This window comes from Meriones unguiculatus (genome assembly GCF_030254825.1).
Source record: "Meriones unguiculatus strain TT.TT164.6M chromosome 13 unlocalized genomic scaffold, Bangor_MerUng_6.1 Chr13_unordered_Scaffold_34, whole genome shotgun sequence".
Classification (NCBI taxonomy): domain Eukaryota; kingdom Metazoa; phylum Chordata; class Mammalia; order Rodentia; family Muridae; genus Meriones; species Meriones unguiculatus.
Genome location: NW_026843646.1, coordinates 8,364,967 through 8,382,458, shown reverse-complemented (window position 1 = coordinate 8,382,458; position 17,492 = coordinate 8,364,967). Strand labels below are relative to the sequence as shown.

At 42.0% G+C, this 17,492-nt stretch overlaps 1 pseudogene; it reads left to right on the top strand.

Moving 5' to 3' along the window:
* The first annotated feature begins 2,878 nt into the window (after nt 1–2,878).
* LOC110544772 (zinc finger protein 431-like) lies at nt 2,879–14,878 on the top strand (annotated as a pseudogene).
* The last annotated feature ends 2,614 nt before the right edge of the window (nt 14,879–17,492 follow it).

The following is a 17,492-nucleotide window of genomic DNA, read 5'->3' as shown; positions in this document are numbered from 1 at the left end:
ATCCCAGCCCTAGTTCCTTTTTTAGAACAGGAAGTTCCCTTTATCACTGAGCTGCTCACAGGGTACTGTACTTTGCAAATAAAGGAGCCCAATGGGTACCTGTCAGTGTTGAGCAACAGGCAGTGCCCATTTATCCTCACCTGCATTTGAAGTCATATGACCCTGCAGCCAGCAAAATGTTGTTGGGGTGCCAGCCTAAGCTGAGGACTGTGGAGTGAATTGGTTTCTTAATGTGCTTGCTCACCCACCTGATGAAGGAGAAAACCTAGTTTACACTGTCCTCACAGACAAAAACAGCAGCATTTTCCAAGCTGCCCCATAAACCCCCTCCAAATAAAACTGATCTATATGTTTATAAAATCCATTTCAATTCTGAAATCCACAGGCAATGTTAGCTACATTTATGGAGATAAGTCGTGTACGCGCCATTACTTTTAACGTCGTAAGGCTGTCCTTTGACTTAGGCTTGAGTATTTTCATGGGCTCCCTGCACTGCACAACTGCTCCTGCTGAAGGCTGGCTTGCCCTCTGTCAGGGAAGAGCCTCCTACACAGAGTTCAGGGTGGCCTCCGACTTGCTGTGAACCCCATACTGGTCTCAAAGTCAAGCTAGAATTACAGGCCTGTGCACCACACTGGCTTGAGGGGCTGACTTGCAGCTCACGTTCAGGGACTACATCTGTGACCATAGTAAGGTCCAGTCCACCTACGACCTCTCAGTAAAAACACACAGTCAACTGCTTCAAGGCAGTCAGAAGGAAATGCTTCCTACATGAATTAAGAAGACTCAGGGGCTGGAAAGGAAAGGATGGAGATGAAGGGATGAAGGAGGAAGTGGAGGGAGGAAGGAAGGGAAGTGAGATTAGCATGGCTCACCAGTTGTTTTCCGACTCAATGTAGCAGATGGAGGACATGAGCCGAGTACCACTCCCCAAAGCAAACTTGTTCTCCAGTGGGGACTACTTCACAAAAGTGGTGCAGTTGATCCTGTTGTAACCTCCTCAAAGTTGTCACTTCTCCAAAGCCCCTCCTCCTTGGCCTCACAGGGGAACTGAGAGGTAGCCATGCGCCCTGGCTCTCCACTTCTCCAAAGCCCTTCCTCCTTGGTCGTGCTAGGGACGTGCAAGGTGGCCATGTGCCCTGGCTCTCCTGGAGAACCCTGGAGCTGTGGCAGTGGCAGAACAGCATCTTTAGGTAGTTCCTCTTCCCTTTTGGGGGTTTGTCTGGGTGTGGGGGGAGTTGTGTACGTGCCTTGTACCCAGGCCTGTGCAAGCTTGGCCTCCTCCTTGCAGTCTTCCTCCTGCTTTGGGATCAGGTCGGGGTTCCAGACAGCTTGGTTCTCCAGGCCTGAAATGGGAGAATGTGAGCAGAGAGAGAATGGGCCCAGCCCAGGACTTGGTGGGGTCGGGGGATGGGGGGGGTCGACTTCTAAGATCTGTACCCCTGGGCGCTTAGGGAGAGGGAGGCAGGGGTGGGGTGGGAACTGGGGCATTCTGGGAAGAAGAGGGGTTCCAGAGGCAAGAGGACAGAAACTGGGGCCTTCTGGGAAGGAAGCTTCATCACAGCATCCGGGAGGAGACCCTGGTTCACTAGAGCCACGTGGACCACAGGGCGTCAGAGAGAAGCCTCACTCACCTGCACGGCCATGCTCCCATCGTTCTCCATGCTCTTTCCGCATGAGCCGTTCCGGGCAGCCGGGGCCAGCTGCTGCCATTCTCCCTGGGTTGGACATCCAGCCTCGGCCTTGAAAGTCGGGGTGCCCTGGAGGGGCGCAAGACCTCAGTTAGTGCTCGCTGTTTCTGCTGAGAGCAAGGAGCTAGTGAGCAGAGTGGCAGTGTAACAAAGCGTGCCATGTCACCTCGACTGGACTCAGGGACCCCTGAAACGCGTCTTCCGGGCTAGCCTGCATCTCCTGGCAGCTTTGACTGGGCTGAATGTGCGGAATGGAGACAAGTGCAGCGCCAGTGTCCACCTCCTTCTCACTGCTAACCTGGAAACAGGGGGCCAGCCACACTCCTGGCCCTGCACTTTGGCTCTTGTTCAACCTTGACACCCCAAAATGCGCCCATCCCTCCCCTCTCGGATCCCTTGAAAAGGCAGCGGGAAGGTCTGCGGTCTCGGGGTTTGGAGGGTCCTCACCTGCGGGGAGGCCGGGTGCAGGGCGCCCGCCCAGGCCGCCGCCTCCTCCCCGCTCTCGGGGCGCCGGTGGCGCACGGGGTCCCGCAGCCGGCGCGGGAGGAGGCTGAGGAACTGCTCGAGGACCAGCAGCTCCAGCATCTGCTCCTTGGAGCGCCGCTCGGGCCGTAGTCAACGGTGGCACAGCTCCCGCCGGCGGCTCAGCGCCTCCTCTGGGCCGGACACGTCCCCATAGCGCAGCGGTCGGAAGCGTCTCCGGGAGGTGTCAGGGTCCCGCCAATCCCCGAGGTCCTTCTCTTCCTCCTCCGCTTCTGCTTTCAACTCCAGCACGACCGCGCAGGCCGCCGCCATCGCAGCCTCCGGGGTCCCGAGACCCCGATGAGATTTCCGGAAAGAGGGGCGCGCGGCAGCAATCTCCCCCAAAACACCTCCACGTCACAATCCTGGACAGCGCCTCAGCGGGAGAAAACAAACCAGGCCGGAAGTGCGTCATCAACCCAAGCCGTCCTTGGACCGAGGCCTAGAGAGGGGGCGCCTATCCTGGGTCTCTCCATGCGCCCTGGAGGACTAAGTGGCATCTCCACCTCCCAGCGTTTATGATGCTGGAAACATTGCGCACGACATTCTGGGATTTGTAGGCGATTCAGGGTCCACGGTCCAGGCAGCGGACAGTGAGGGACGCAGGCTCGGGACTACGAACAATCCCAGGATGCATCGCGCCACCGGAACGCCATTATTGTAGTTCGCTAATACAATCCCAGAAGTTCTTGCTCCGAAGCCAAGTTTGTAGTTCTCAGGCCGGTGAGTCTCTGCCGCGAAGCATCTTGGGACCGTAGGGACTTCCGTGACCAGCAAGAGCTCCGAAGTGAGAAACGAAGGGATAAAGGTATGTCCGTGAGTAGAGGGTTTCTGTTTACAGCCCCGTGGTCCAGGGAGATGGTAGGGCGGCCTCAGTGCCTCCGAGTCCAGAAGTCTCTGCTCTCTGGGGGGCTGATCTGGAAGCGAAGCCATAAGGGGCGGGACTTCCGCCAGAGACGCGCCGCTACCCGGAATGGTTTTCCCAGGTCCGCAATCTTCTTATCGCAAGCAGTTATGAATTCATAGTCCTGCTCACACGTGGGGTGGGGGCGGGGAGGAAGGGGAGTAGGAGGGATTTGGGGGTTCCCCGCCTCCCTCCCTTGTCTACCCCTCGCCTTCCATTCGTCCGCCTGGAGTCCCCGAGCTGCTGGTGCGGGGGACAGAACGGCAGGCAGGATGGCAGGAAGAGAAGAGGCACAGTCCCCCACTCCCTCCAGGCCTGCGTGCTTCCTGGGGGAGATGGGTGCACCCCGCCCTGGGTGAGGCTGTGCACGACCTTGTATAGGTTGTTCTGGCATCCTCTCCTGGCCTGCGGGTGCACGAGCAGGGGGGGGGGCTGGGGGTTGAGTAGGTAAGGTGCACTGGGCTTAGTTGATAGGGTGCTGGGGACTCAGTACAAAAGGATCTGGCCACCTCTGCTGGTCTAAAGGCATATAAATATGGGCAAAGAGAAAAGTAAGAGATGGAGGAGGAAGAAGAGGGAAGGAAAGAGAGACAGAGAGAGACAGGGAGGGAGGGAGGGAGGGAAGGAGGAAGGAATGGAGGGAGGGAAGAAAGAAGGAAAGAAAGAAAGAAGAAAGAAAGAAAGGAAGGAAGGAAGGAAGGAAGGAAGAGAGAAAAAGAGAAAGGAAGAAAGAAAGAAAGATCTGTGTGGCTTTGCAGAAAAACAGCCAGCTAATTGAAACTTGGGTACTATTTGGTGTTGATTTCCTGAATTTGAACCAACATACACAGGTAAAAGTGCAGGTATTCTATACTCACATAAGTAACTGAAGTTTTTCCACATGGTAAATAAATTATTTTCAACCAGAAGGAAGGTGTAGAACATGGCAAACTAACACATTTTATTTTGAGTCCCTATCAAATAGGAATGACTTGATGAATTTTTTCAGAGGAAGCTTCTCATATTCGAAAACAAGAGCTATCCCTGGCTTAATGAGCTATCTCTAGTCTTCTACAGCCTCCCAGTACCCAGGAGATTTTTACTTCCATAAATTCTGGATTGAAAGGTTTGATTGCTCATCTCCTGCTTTGCTATGTGAAAATCATGACCCATACCCAATTTCTATAGAGATTAAACCAGAAGAAAATGATGTGGTGACCCTTTCTGAGCCCAGCTATTCCATACAGAATGCAGTGTTTGCAGTGTCCCATGCCCTCCATAAAATGCTGTTGAGCAAAATTGAAATGGGACCTAAAGAAGACAGAAACATGGACTGGCTTCTTCCATGCCAGGTAAGCCTCACTCATAAGCAAGGGAAGCACCAGGATCTTATACTATTGGTAAGTAATTCACTATCCTCAAACCAATAAAACATTTTCATCTTATAGTTACAAGTACAAGTTAAAATGGAAAAAGTTTCTGTCAAAGTGTATATGTATATATCTTACATGATTTGGGTACTGAAAGCACTCATTTGAAGACATTAAATTTGAATGTCTTTCAACAAATGTTTTCCTAGTGTGAGATGAACTTCTGTAAGATACTATTGAACATAGTGTAAAAATATATCAAGTTTAAGAACCAAAATTTTTAACATTTCATGGAATATGTCCAATGCCATAAGATATATAGGGCATCATATCCAAGCAACCATTTCACCTAAAATACAATCTGTATTTATGATAGAAGACCATAAAAAGATCCTTTTGTGGACAATAAATAGCCTGTCCTCGAGTCAGTAGTAACAGAAAAGTAATTGCTTTCGCAGATGATTTAGTATTAATAAGGTAAGATGAATGTGAAACGAAAATCATGGTCTCATTAATAAATTTTAGAACATAGACAGTGCTCATGAGCCTGGGCCATAACTCAATGTGTTAGTGATGAGTATAATGTGTGGGTTTTAAACCAACAAGGTATAATATAGGACTCACTTACACTTATAAGCCTTGGAGATTAACTTCAAATAGGATATAAAGATGATTGTTGAACAAGTCAGTTGAACTTTTCATTCAGTCGATAGGTAAATAAAAGATAAAATGTAAATGTTTGTATACTATATAATTTAGTATTATGGGGATCAGTAATATTTCACATTAATATTAACATAGTCTGTAATCATGGCTTCCAGTCATATGTATTAGGTAAGTGAGTATGTCTCTTGTACGGATAACTGAGTACCTGTATAGAAGTTCTTTATAACATCAGTTATTAATTAGTTAACACAATATTAGGTTGTGTTACTAATTTTCAGAAGTTGATTTTTTTCTAATCAAGATAATACTGCTGGTGTCTTAACAAAAATATGGAAGTGTTTCTTCCTTTTCCCTTATATGGAATACTTTGAGGAGTATTGTAGTGAGTTATTTGTGACTCTTGTAGAATTCATGCTGAATCTCTAGACCTAGGCTTTTCTTTTCTCTCTCTCTTTTTTTTTGAGAGATTTTTAAGTTACCATTTCTATCTTGGTTGTTATGTTTCTGTTTTAATAATTTATTTCATCTTGATTTAATGTTGTTAGATTTTATACATCTAGAAGTCTACCCATTAATTTTTTTGCATTTAAATGCTTAGTTGAATGAAGACTTTTAAAATATGAACCAATGATTTGCTGCTTTCCTTAGTGCATGTTGTAGTGTCTGTAAGATCAGGATTGATGCTGTTGTCATGGACTTAAAAGAAAGCAGACAGGCATTTCCAAAAGCAGGATTTTTCTCTCAGACAGAACACTGATATGGTAGTCTATTGAGAGGGGAAGTAGAGATTCTATGCTGTAGTACCGGGGGATGGAGGTCTTAAGTAGCTTGATAGGGAGAAGGACATACCGTGGGGGTTCAGTGTATAAATTTCTGGCCTTAGTCCTGCCTGTCTGTAGGTGTGTGGGTTTATTTCTGGATATCTGATTCAATTCCATTGATCCACAAGGCTTTTTCTCTGCCCGTACTATGTCGTTATTATTACTCTTGCTCTATAGTATAGCTTTAGATCAGGGATGGAGATAACTTCAGAAGTTTTTTATCATACTGGGTTGTTTTAACTATTCTGTTTTTTTTTTTAACATGATGTTGAGAATTGTTCTTTCAAGGTCTGTAAGGAATAGTGTTGATATTTTGATGAGTATTGCATTAATCTCTAGATTTTTTTTTTGGTAGGATGACCATTTTTTGCTGTTATTCTTACTGATCCATAAGCATAGAAAATCTCTCCATCTTCTCATATATTCTTCAATTTCTTTCTTCAGAGACTTGAAGTGTTTTTGTTTTTTTTTTTTTTTTTCCATACAGATCTTTCCTGTTCTTGGTAAGAGGTAAACCGATGTACTTTATATTATTTGTGAATATTGGAAGGTTGTTGTTGCCCCAATTTCTTTCTCAGCCCACTTGTCTTTTGTATACAGGAAGACCTTGGATGTTTTTTGAGTTAATTTTATATCCAGCAATTTTGCTGAAGGTGTTCATCAGCTGTACGAGTTCTCTGGTAGTATTTGTGGGTCCACTCATGTATACTATCATAACACCTGTGAATAGTGATACTTTGACTTCTTCCTTTCTGACTTGTATCCCCTTGATCTCCTTTAGTTTTCTTACTGCTCTAGCCTGGACATGGTGGATGATATCTTTAATGTTTTCTTGGATGTGGTTTGCAACTATTTTATTGAGTATTTTTGCACCAATATTCATAAGAGAGATAGGTCTGAAGTTCTCTTTTTTCTTGGATCTTTGTGTGGATTAGGTATCAATGTGACTGGTTTCCTAGAATGAGTTTGATAATGTTCCTTCTGTATCTATTTTGTGGGTTCGTTTGAAGAGAATTGGGGTTAGCTCTTCTTTGAACGTCTGGCAGAATTCTGCGCTGAAACTATCTGGCCCTGGGCTTTCTTTTTTTGCAAGACTGATTCTATTTCCTTGGGAGATATAGGACTATTCAATTTATTTACCTGATCTAGATTTAATTTTGGTAAATGGAATCTATCAAGAAAATTGTCCATTTTATTTAGCTTTTTAAATGTTATGGCATATAGGCTTTTGTATTAAGACCTAATGATTGTTTGGATTTCCTCAATGTCTGTTGTTATGTTCCCATTTTCATTTCTGATTTTGCTGATTTGGATAGTTTTTCTCTGCCTTTTACTTAGTTTGGCTAAGGATTTGTCTATCTTGTTGATTTTCTCAAAGAACCAGCTCTTAGTCTAATTGATCCTGCCAGGGGCCTCCTATGACCTCCAAATTCACCCACCCTGATTTCTATTCTCTCTCTTCATTCCTTCCTTGCCTCTACTTTCCCCAAACTTGATGTCCATCCCCATTATCCTCCTCACTCCCTTTCCCACCCTATTCCTTCCCTCCATTTAGTTCAGATACCTCTCTTATTTTCTCTTCTGAGTGAGTTTCCTACATCCTTCCTTTGCTCTCCTTGACACTCTGGGTCTGTGGATTGTTCCATGGTTATCCAGTACTTTATGGTTAATTTCCACTTATGAGTGAGTAGGTACCATGTGGGTCTTTCAGGGTCTGGGTTACCTCACTCAGAAAAAATCTTTCCTAGTTCCATCCATTCTCTGGCTGATTGCGTGAAGTCTTTGTTATTAATAGCTAATTGGTATTCGGTTGTATAACTGTATCACATTTTATTTATCCATTCTTCAACAGAAGACATCTAGGTTTTTTCCAGTTTCTGTTTATTACAAATAAATCTGCTATGAACATAGTTGAGCAAGTGTCTGTGTGTTATGGTAGAACACCTTTTGGGTATATTCCCCAGAGTAGTATAGCTCTTCAGGTATATAGGTATTGATGTTGGACTGTTGTAAAGTTTTTGAGAAATGTCTAGATGCATTTCCAAAGTGGTTGTTTAAGTTTTCATTCTCACCAGCACTGAAGGTGTGTTTTCCTTACTCCACATCCTCACCACCATGTGCTATCCCTTGAGTTCATGATCTGAGCCATTCTGACAAATGTAAGCTCAAAATGCAGAGTTCTTTTGGTTTGCATTTCCTTGATGACTAAGGACAATGAACATATCTTTAAGTGGGTCTCAGCCATTAGCACTGCCTCTGTTGAGGGTTGTCTGTTTAGTTCTTTATGCCATGATTTAATTGTGTTATTTGGTTTGTTGGTGTCTAATTTCTTCAATTCTTTATTTTAAATATTATCCTTCAGTCAGAGATAGGGTTGGTGAAGGTCCTTTCTCCATGTGCTATCATTTGTTCTATTGATAGAGTTGTTTACCTTCCAGGTGATTTTCATCTTCATGTGTCCCTTTGTTAATTGTTGATTTTATTGTCTGAGTTGTTGGTGTAGTGTTCACAGAGGTGTCTCTATCTTTTTATTTGGTTGATTAATTTTTACAGAATATACAGGTTTTTATTACATACCCCTGACTGTCCTGTAACTTACTGCATAGATCAGGCTAGCATCCAGCTCTATGAAATACTCCTGGGCCTGTCTCCTGAGAGTTCTTGGAATAAAAGACTTGAGAAAATACACCCAGCTTGTCCATTGTTATTTTAGTTAGAGATTGTTCATACTATTTATCTGATATGGGCTCATTACTGTTAGTGTTTACTCTCACTCTCTCTTTATGTCTGTGAATTGGCATTTCTCTTGCAAGGCTATAGCCTCCTGAAAGGATGCATAAATTAGAGAGGTGAACCTCACTATTCAGTTTCCTCCTAAAAAGAGTTTGTGATTACATTAGAACCTGTGGGTCAGAAAATAAGTAGAAGAAACACTAGAATTCTGTGAAAATATTGTAAATGAAGTATACATTTCCAGTATACTTTGTCCGTTTCATGCTTTCTGTTGTACACATGTGTGAATATTTTAGAATGCATTGACCTACAATGATGTGCATGTGAACTTCACTTGAGAAGAGTGGGCTTTGCTGGATCCTTCCCAGAGGAATCTTTACCAAGATGTGATGCTGGAGACCTACAGGAATCTCACTGCTATAGGTATGAGAGTGAATTATCTTTACTTTTTAAAATGAGGGAGGAACTCTTTATTTATTATTGATGTACTTCTGTAATTTCACTTGCGCATGAGGAAGACTAAAGTGAATGGTTCTTTGATTGATCATAGATTATGACCTAAATTTTGCCTTATTTCCAATAATAAAACATACATTTTCTGGTATTGTATTTTAGGCTACAGTTGGGAAAATCATAATATTGAAGAGCATTGTCAGAGTTCTAGAAGACATATAAGGTAATTTTCATGTGTAAGCTGATATGAATATGGTTCTGAGAAAAATGTTAATGTGTCTTGGACATTTGAAAGAAAAGGGACAGTGTAAATGGAATGCTTTAAGTATATTTATTGATGATTACTAACTTCTTACTAAACTGTTTACCTCCATGTTAGGTATTTGATGTGTGTTTGCAAGGCACTCCTCTAAGAATGCAAGGAAACCATACCTCATGCAAGATCAACATTTAAATCATAGCCTTGTTAGCACTATGAGGTGGAGCTGCATTTCTTTAGTTTCCTACAATTCAGATATTGCTAAAGGTATTCACAGTAAATAGTTGCTGAAAGTATGTAGAAAACATTATATTAAAGTAGTCCATAGTAAAGCTGGGGTTACTCATACACTTGTAATAATGTTGCTAAGCTTTGTGAGAAGGACAGATTTTTAGAGTCAGGAATGTTATTGTGGAAAAACCATAATCCCTATAGCACATATCTATAATGAACAAAAATCAAATGTGTGAATGCAACGTGAAACCATGTCATTTATTATTCTTCTTTTAATAGGGATATCATATATCACAGTGAACACAAGTCATAGATATATTGAAGGAAACAATATACCACTCAAAACAACTAAAATAAATAGTAGTCCCCATTATGAGTAGATGTTTAAATGGGGATACCTATTATGCTTTATATGGGCTATTCAGAGATGCAAGCAGTATAAATAATGACACAGAGATTATTTTATATTTTAAAGCTTAGGCAATTTAACTGGGTGGATTCTGAACCCTCTTTTTCCCTAACATAAATAAACCTAATACAGTGACCTGCTGCATGGGAAGGACTACCTCTTTGTTCATCTTCATCTCTATCTGTTAACCCCTCTGTCCTGCTGGTGAATCGCCTGTCATTTGCTTTCTTCTTTCCAGCAAACCTCTCTCACTCAGAAGTTCTGCCCTCCATTTTGTGCCCTGCTATCAGTTGTCAGCTCTTTATTATTTCTAATGTAAGGAAGGACAAATGTTTACAAAATATAGGGCAGGTGATGGACCATAAAAAGAGCAATTATGCAATCTGCTCAGCATTTAGCTTTCTGCTGTCTCAGCAATCAGCATTCGAATACACAGACACACTTTCACATAATATTACAACAACATCAATTAACTGGTTATTCAACTTCATTAGGAATTCTCGAGGGGGGGAGGGGCAAGATGGCGGCGCCGGGAGGACCCTCATTCTGAGCAGCAGCACAGCAGGATCAGCACAGTGAACAGCAATCAGAACTCTCGGCCATAAAACACAGTCATTGTGTTTCCCAGGTGAGAGGATACCCCACGGTGGGGGATTCAATCAGCTTTTAACTCACCCGGCTAAACCGCGGAAGAGATCCCGGTTCCGCCAGACGCTTGGCTGCCGGCCGCCAGCCCCAGCCCCAGCCCAGAGCCACAAGCCAGTGTCTCTGGTCACGGTCCCAGACTGAACCTTGGGCACCACACTATCAGAGACTGGAATTTTCAGTCGAGAGATAACCCCAGGGTACAGGAAACGATTGGGACCGGCCTTAGGTCACCCAGACATCCCCTGGAAAAGACTCCGGCGGGTTCCACGGGCACCCCACGAGCCAGCCCGGAGCCAGAGCCGGGGACCCAGGTTCCGGCACAGAGCCCTGCCTGCCTGCGCGCCTGATTCGCCGCCAGAGATAGAAACGGCAGGTCTGATCTCAGAGCACTCAGCTCACCCCCAACCTGAAAAGGTCCCCGGAAAATTACCCAGCTTAGGGAGCCACTCAGACTCCCAAAAGCCACAAAGGCAGACACAGGCAGTTTCTGCGCACCAGACAGCTGGCAGAGACTGAGCCGCCATCACATAGCTGTGCTCCAGGCACAGGCAAATTTCTGTGGCCAGCCAGCTGGCGGACACTGAGCAGTGTGCACCAGGGCAAAAAAAGACACTAGGAGTCCGTGTCTCCAGAGAATCCACGGGGAAGGAAGGAAACTGTACTGATCTAAATCACCCAATCCTTCCCTAGAAAAAGTCTAGCAGTCTAGTGGGGCCGAGGCGCCAGCACTCAGCTGTGCTCCAGACACAAGCACAAACAGTTGAGGCGCGCCTGATGTCCAACTGGGTCACAGCAGCTGATCATTAAATTTGCAACAAGAAACCCAGAAACAGGGCAGCTGCCCTCAGGACTTCCCTGGGTGAGAGGAGAACCCTCTCGACTAACAAAGACCACAGTTACCACTCAGGTCTATATCCCTGAGGTGAGCAACTCCTGAAAAAACACCAGCCATCCAGGGACTATACCCAAAAAGCTGAGAAGACATCCTTCAGGAAAATCCAGCTTTCTGCAAAGGGGATTCTCTCCACCACAGGATCCCCAGGAACCACCAGAAAATAACCCCAAACTCCTAAGATAACACAATGGGTAGAGGCCAGCGTAAAAGCTCAAGCAACAAAAGACAGAGCAATATGGCATCTCCAGAACCCAGTTACCCAGGGGCAAGTAGCCCTGGACACCCCACCATAACTGAAATCCAAGAAGATGACCTAACAAGTATGCTCATGAAGATGATAACAGAGGAAACAAATAAGATTCGTAAAGACATAGAGGAAGATAAACTCAAACAGAATATTGCCATCCATAAAGAAATAGAGGAAGCTGCAGCCAAACAGTTTATGGCCTTTAGAAAGGAATTCTCACAAAATCACACTTCAGAAAATGTAGTTTTAGGAATATATAAATTATTCTGTTTCTTGCAGTTAACTTTGCCAATTTACCGTGGTGTGCAGTATAGGGAAATTTATTAACCCAATCAGTGAGTTAAAACTCTGAGGTCTTGCAGTTTTCTACAAATATGTGGTAAAACATCTTATAGAATAAAGTAAGAAAGTATAGTATGAATGTGAGCAAGGTGACAAATATTTTCACCATCACAGGTATTTTCAAATATACAAAACACCCCCTAGAGAAGGAGAAAACTGTGAATGTGAAAATGATGAAAACTTAGATGTAATTCCTATTTATCTTTACACCAAATTGTAAAATTAAGTGATATGGACAATTAGATTCATCAGTGTAATGAATGTGGTAAAGTTTTCATATGTATCAATTATCTTTGCAGGTATGAAAATAGTCATAGTGGAGACAAACCCCCTGAAGATACTCAATATGACGAAGTCTTTACACATCACAGGAGTCCCCACACATATGAAAGTAAGCATATTCGTGAGGACCGCTATGAATCAAACCAATATGGTAACGCTTTTGCACATAACAGTCATCTCCTAAGACATAAAAGGACACATATAGGAGAGATATCTCATGAATGTAACCAATGTGGTAAAGCTTTTGCAGGTAACGGTACTCTTATAATACATAAAAAAGCTCACACTGGAGAGAAACGTTATGAAAATAACCAATGTGGCAATGCCTTTGCAAATAATGGTCATCTCCTAAGACAGAAGAACTCACACTGGAGAAAAACCCTATGAATGTAACCAGTGTGGTAAAGCCTTTGCATACAACAATGGTCTCCTAATACATAAAAGAACTCACACTGGAGAAAAACCTTATGAATGTAACCAATGTGGTAAAGCCTTTGTACAGAGGTGTATTCTCCTATTACATAACAGAACTCACACGGGAGAGAAACCCTATGAATGTAACCAGTGTGGTAAAGCCTTTGCATACAACAGTGGTCTCCTAATACATAAAAGAACTCACACTGGCGAAAAACCTTATGAATGTAACCAGTGTGGTAAAGCCTTTGCAAACAGGTATATTTTCCTAGTACATAACAGAACTCACACTGGCGAAAAACCTTATAAATGTAACCAGTGTGGTAAAGCCTTTTCATCTAACCAAAAGCTCCTACTACATAAAAGAATTCACACTGGAGAGAAACCCTATGAATGCAACCAGTGTGGTAAAGCCTTTGCATATAACAGTGTTCTCCTAAGACATAAAAGAACTCACACTAGAGAGAAACCTTAAGAATGCAATGAATGTCGTAAAGCCTTTGCACAGAACAGTCATCTGGTAGTACATAAAAAAAAATTTCACACTTCAGAGAAATCTCATGAATGTACCCAAAGTGATAAAGTCTATGCATTTCAGAGTAGTCTCTGAAGACAAAAAAGAACACATCCTGGAGAAAAACCTTATGAATGTAAGCCGTGTGGAATCACCTTTTTACAACAGTCTCATAATAAAGTCTTTTCATGTAAGAGTCATCTTGAACAAGAACACTTATTGGAGTGAAACCCTATAAATGTAACCAACGTGTGAAAAACTTTTCATGCCATAATAATCTCCATGTACATAGAAGAATGCACACTGGAGAGAAACATTATGAATGTAACCAATGTGATAGAGCATTTTGACATAATAGTAATCTCCTATGACAAAAAAGACATACTGGAGAGAAACCATATGAATGTAAGCAATGTGGTAAAGCCTTTGCATGTAACAGTCATCTCCTAATACATAAAAGAGCTCACACTCGAGAGAAACCTTATTAATGTAACCTATGTGGTAACATACTTTCTCCAGCAGGGATACATTTCTTAAACATTCCCAAATGATACCACCGAGAAGGATTCATTTCTCTGACTTCAAATGTACGTGTTTGATTTCTGTTACATGAAAGAATTCATGATGAAGAAAATCTTTATAGATAAGCCTGTAGTTGCCTCAACACCTGAGTTCAGTAATGAATGCTTATATAAGTAAAATATTCATGAGTAAACATATTTGTTTAAGAATTTGTTTTAATTTCCATTATGTGATAACAGTTTGTCTTTGTGTTTTTGATGTGCTTGTCCTTTCTAATTTCCATGAAGACCAGACCTTATCGTCTGGTCTTTCTGAGACCAGATCTTCTCATACCAGGAATTCTAGAAAGTTGTCAAAAACCTTACCTAGGTCCTGGGAATGGACTTGTCTTAACTGCAAAGCCATGTCTCTAGTACTGTAAATATCTTATATTATCATGATGTCAGGAAGTAGAAAAGAATTTATAGGAGAGCAACCCTATTTGTACAAAAGAGTTGATTACTTTGTACATAATAAATGTATCCATTTTCAAGAAAAGAAACTTTTTTGTATCTGTTTTTATCATAGCGTTGGAGGAAGTAAATTATTTACCATGTTCCCTTATATGTAATGGAGCAGAACACCAATTGTGATTGTGGTCTGAATTTTGAACATTGGAGTAGGGATTGAATTTGCTGTATGTGTAGCAAATCCATTCACAGAAGTTTATGAGGTTGTTCTGATATTCCTTCTGTGGTGGATTCTAATGCATTTCCACTTGATGAAAGGTATTTTTCTGTGCAATGTATAGAATGGGATCCCCATCATCTATGTGGTCCATTGCTTATTTATATCAGGCAGTCTGTGATCATAGTTTTCAAGGAAGGGTCTCTGAGAACGTGTGGTATTTTTTTTTATGTGTTCACAAATTCATTTAAAATGTTTGTTTTTAAGCCTTGCTTGGAAATCAATAATTAATAAATGCTTAATAGTATCTGTGTGTGTGTATGTATGTATATATTGTTTGAAGTTCCATGTTTCTGCATGTTCCCACATTTACTATATGGCACATCATCTTCCTAGAGATTTATCTAGCTTTCTTAGAGATTTATCTAGAGGTGCTAGTTAATGTAACAGCAATGAGATTTATTTCAAAACATGTTGTGTGTTTAGTGGACTATTCATTCTTAGGCTATGACAGATATATGAAGACTGTGTGACACTGTGCGGTTTATTTTAGTCATGCTTATATGATCTTCAAGTTTATGTTGTCAGTTTTGCATAACACAGTCTTTCCACTGAGCACATTGACATGCACAAAATTTAGTTGCAACATTACATCAGTACAATATTGTATTTTATTCAGATTATGAATATATTGTCATCAGAAAATGGAAGAATATAAAATGATTTGAATAATAAATGCTACTTGCAAATGAAAATTATACACTCCTGTCTCATTTTGGAATGTGTTGGTTCTTAGGAGTAAAGACTTGTTCATAAGACTTTCTCAAAACTGCAAGTGAATGTCAGAGAATTGTCTCAGTGGGTAAATTTAGTTATTGCTAAGCCTGATGATTTGAGCTCAATCCCTGTGTAGTCCATATCACTGCTATAGATTTTTCTAATGTTTCTATAGTTGGGCTGCTGTATATGCAAATTTACACACTAGCAGATATGTAAATATATTTTCAGGCTAAATAAGGGCCAGTGTGGTCACTGGCCAAAAGACTCATTGTGTTCCATGTCAAGAACTTATATATGGGATGTAGATAATAAACAGCAATAAGTTGTACTCTCACTAGCACATATACACAATAACATGTATGTATACACAAACACACTCCAGCATTTTTTAATTCATTTTTATTTTTATTGATTATAGTTTATTCACTTTGTATCCCTGCTATAGACCTCTCCTCATCCCCTCCCAATCCTACCCTCTCTCCCTCTTATTCTCCTATGCCCGCTCCACTCCACTGATAGGGGAGGTACTTCTCTCCATCCATCTAAACCTAATCTATCAGGTTTCACAGGGACTGTCTTCATTGTCTTCCTCTGTGGAATGGTAAGGCTGTTTCCCATGCAGGCAGAGATGACCAAAGAGCCAGACCCCGAGTTCATGTCAGAGACAGTCCTTGTTCCCATTACTAGGGAACCCTCTTGGACACTGAGCTGCAAGGTGCTAAATCTGTCAGGGGTACTACATTATCTCCATTCCTTGTGCTTGTTTGGAGTATGAGTCTCCAACAATCTCTGTACCCAGATTTTTCTGGTTCTGTTGCTCTCCTTGTGGAGCTCCTGTCCCCTCCAGGTCTTTCTATCTTCCCCCTTCATTCATAAGATTATCTGCACTCTGCCTAAAGGTTGGTTATGAGTCTCAGTATCTGTTTTGACACCCTGCTGCATAGAGTCTTTCAGAGGCCCTCTGTGGTAGGCTCCTGTCTAGTTCCCTACTTTTTCCCTCTTCTGCTGTCCATCCTGTTTCTATTTCTGAATGGAGACTGAGCATCTTACCCAGGGTCCTCTTTCTTGATTTTAGTATGATTACCCTATATTTATATGTCTAGTATCTTGTTATAAATGATGAAGTTAACAAAGCAATGCAGCCATTTATAGATAACAGAAATTATCTGTAGAATTTGAAGACTTATTGCTGTTCATTAAAAGGAAAATGGTTCCTTCGTACATCTTATTTTATACTTTAATTCCTTGATTCAAGGATAGACCACTTAAAAATCATAGCTTGGCTCAGAAATGCATCCCTGTCATCCTAAATCTATTATTCAGAGAAGGCTAATCTCTCAGACTGAGGCCACATTGTTCCACAGAGTGTGTTTTCTGTTTGTTTGTTTGGTTGGTTGGTTGGTTGGTTGTTTTTGAGACACAATTTTCTTGTGTAGCTTTGGCTGTTCTGGACTCACTTTGTAGACCCAGCCATCCTCAAAATCACATAAATCTGTTTGCCTCTTCCTCCTTGAGTGATGGGATTACAGGTGTGTGCCACCATGCCCAGCTCCACGGACACTTCTAAAACAGGCATGGCTATGTGGGAATATCATGTATCAAAATGATTTCAAAATGCAAACTATCTTTCAAGGTATAGATTTTTTTTCCTGAGGGATAGTGTACACAGGGACGTTAGCAGTTTTCTGAAATTGTGCTCTGTCCTTTCTGTAAGTGAGAACTGTAGTATTGTAACATCCCCCTCATAGATAAGACATTATTACCAGATGGCATTGCTCCCTGAGCAATCTACTTTCATGGCCTCATTTACTTCATTTTGAGATAAGAATTTGTGGTCAAAAGTAAACATTCCAGAGACATTTCTGACCATAATTTTAAATTTTTTACATCTATTTCTGCATGACTTTGAGCCAAGAGTGCTTTTTATCTCTTATTTTTACATTATTATCACATTGAGAATAGGACTTAATTTAGAATGGCTCTGATTAGGCGAACCCACATTTGAACTTATCTATATGCCCTAAGTAAATTCCGGTGATTGCTTTGTTAAAGAAAACCATTGCTTTGGAAAGGACTCTTATGCTCTTCTTGCCTATGCCAGGAAAATCTCTTTCTCAGGTCCTGTGTCTTTGCGGTGTAAC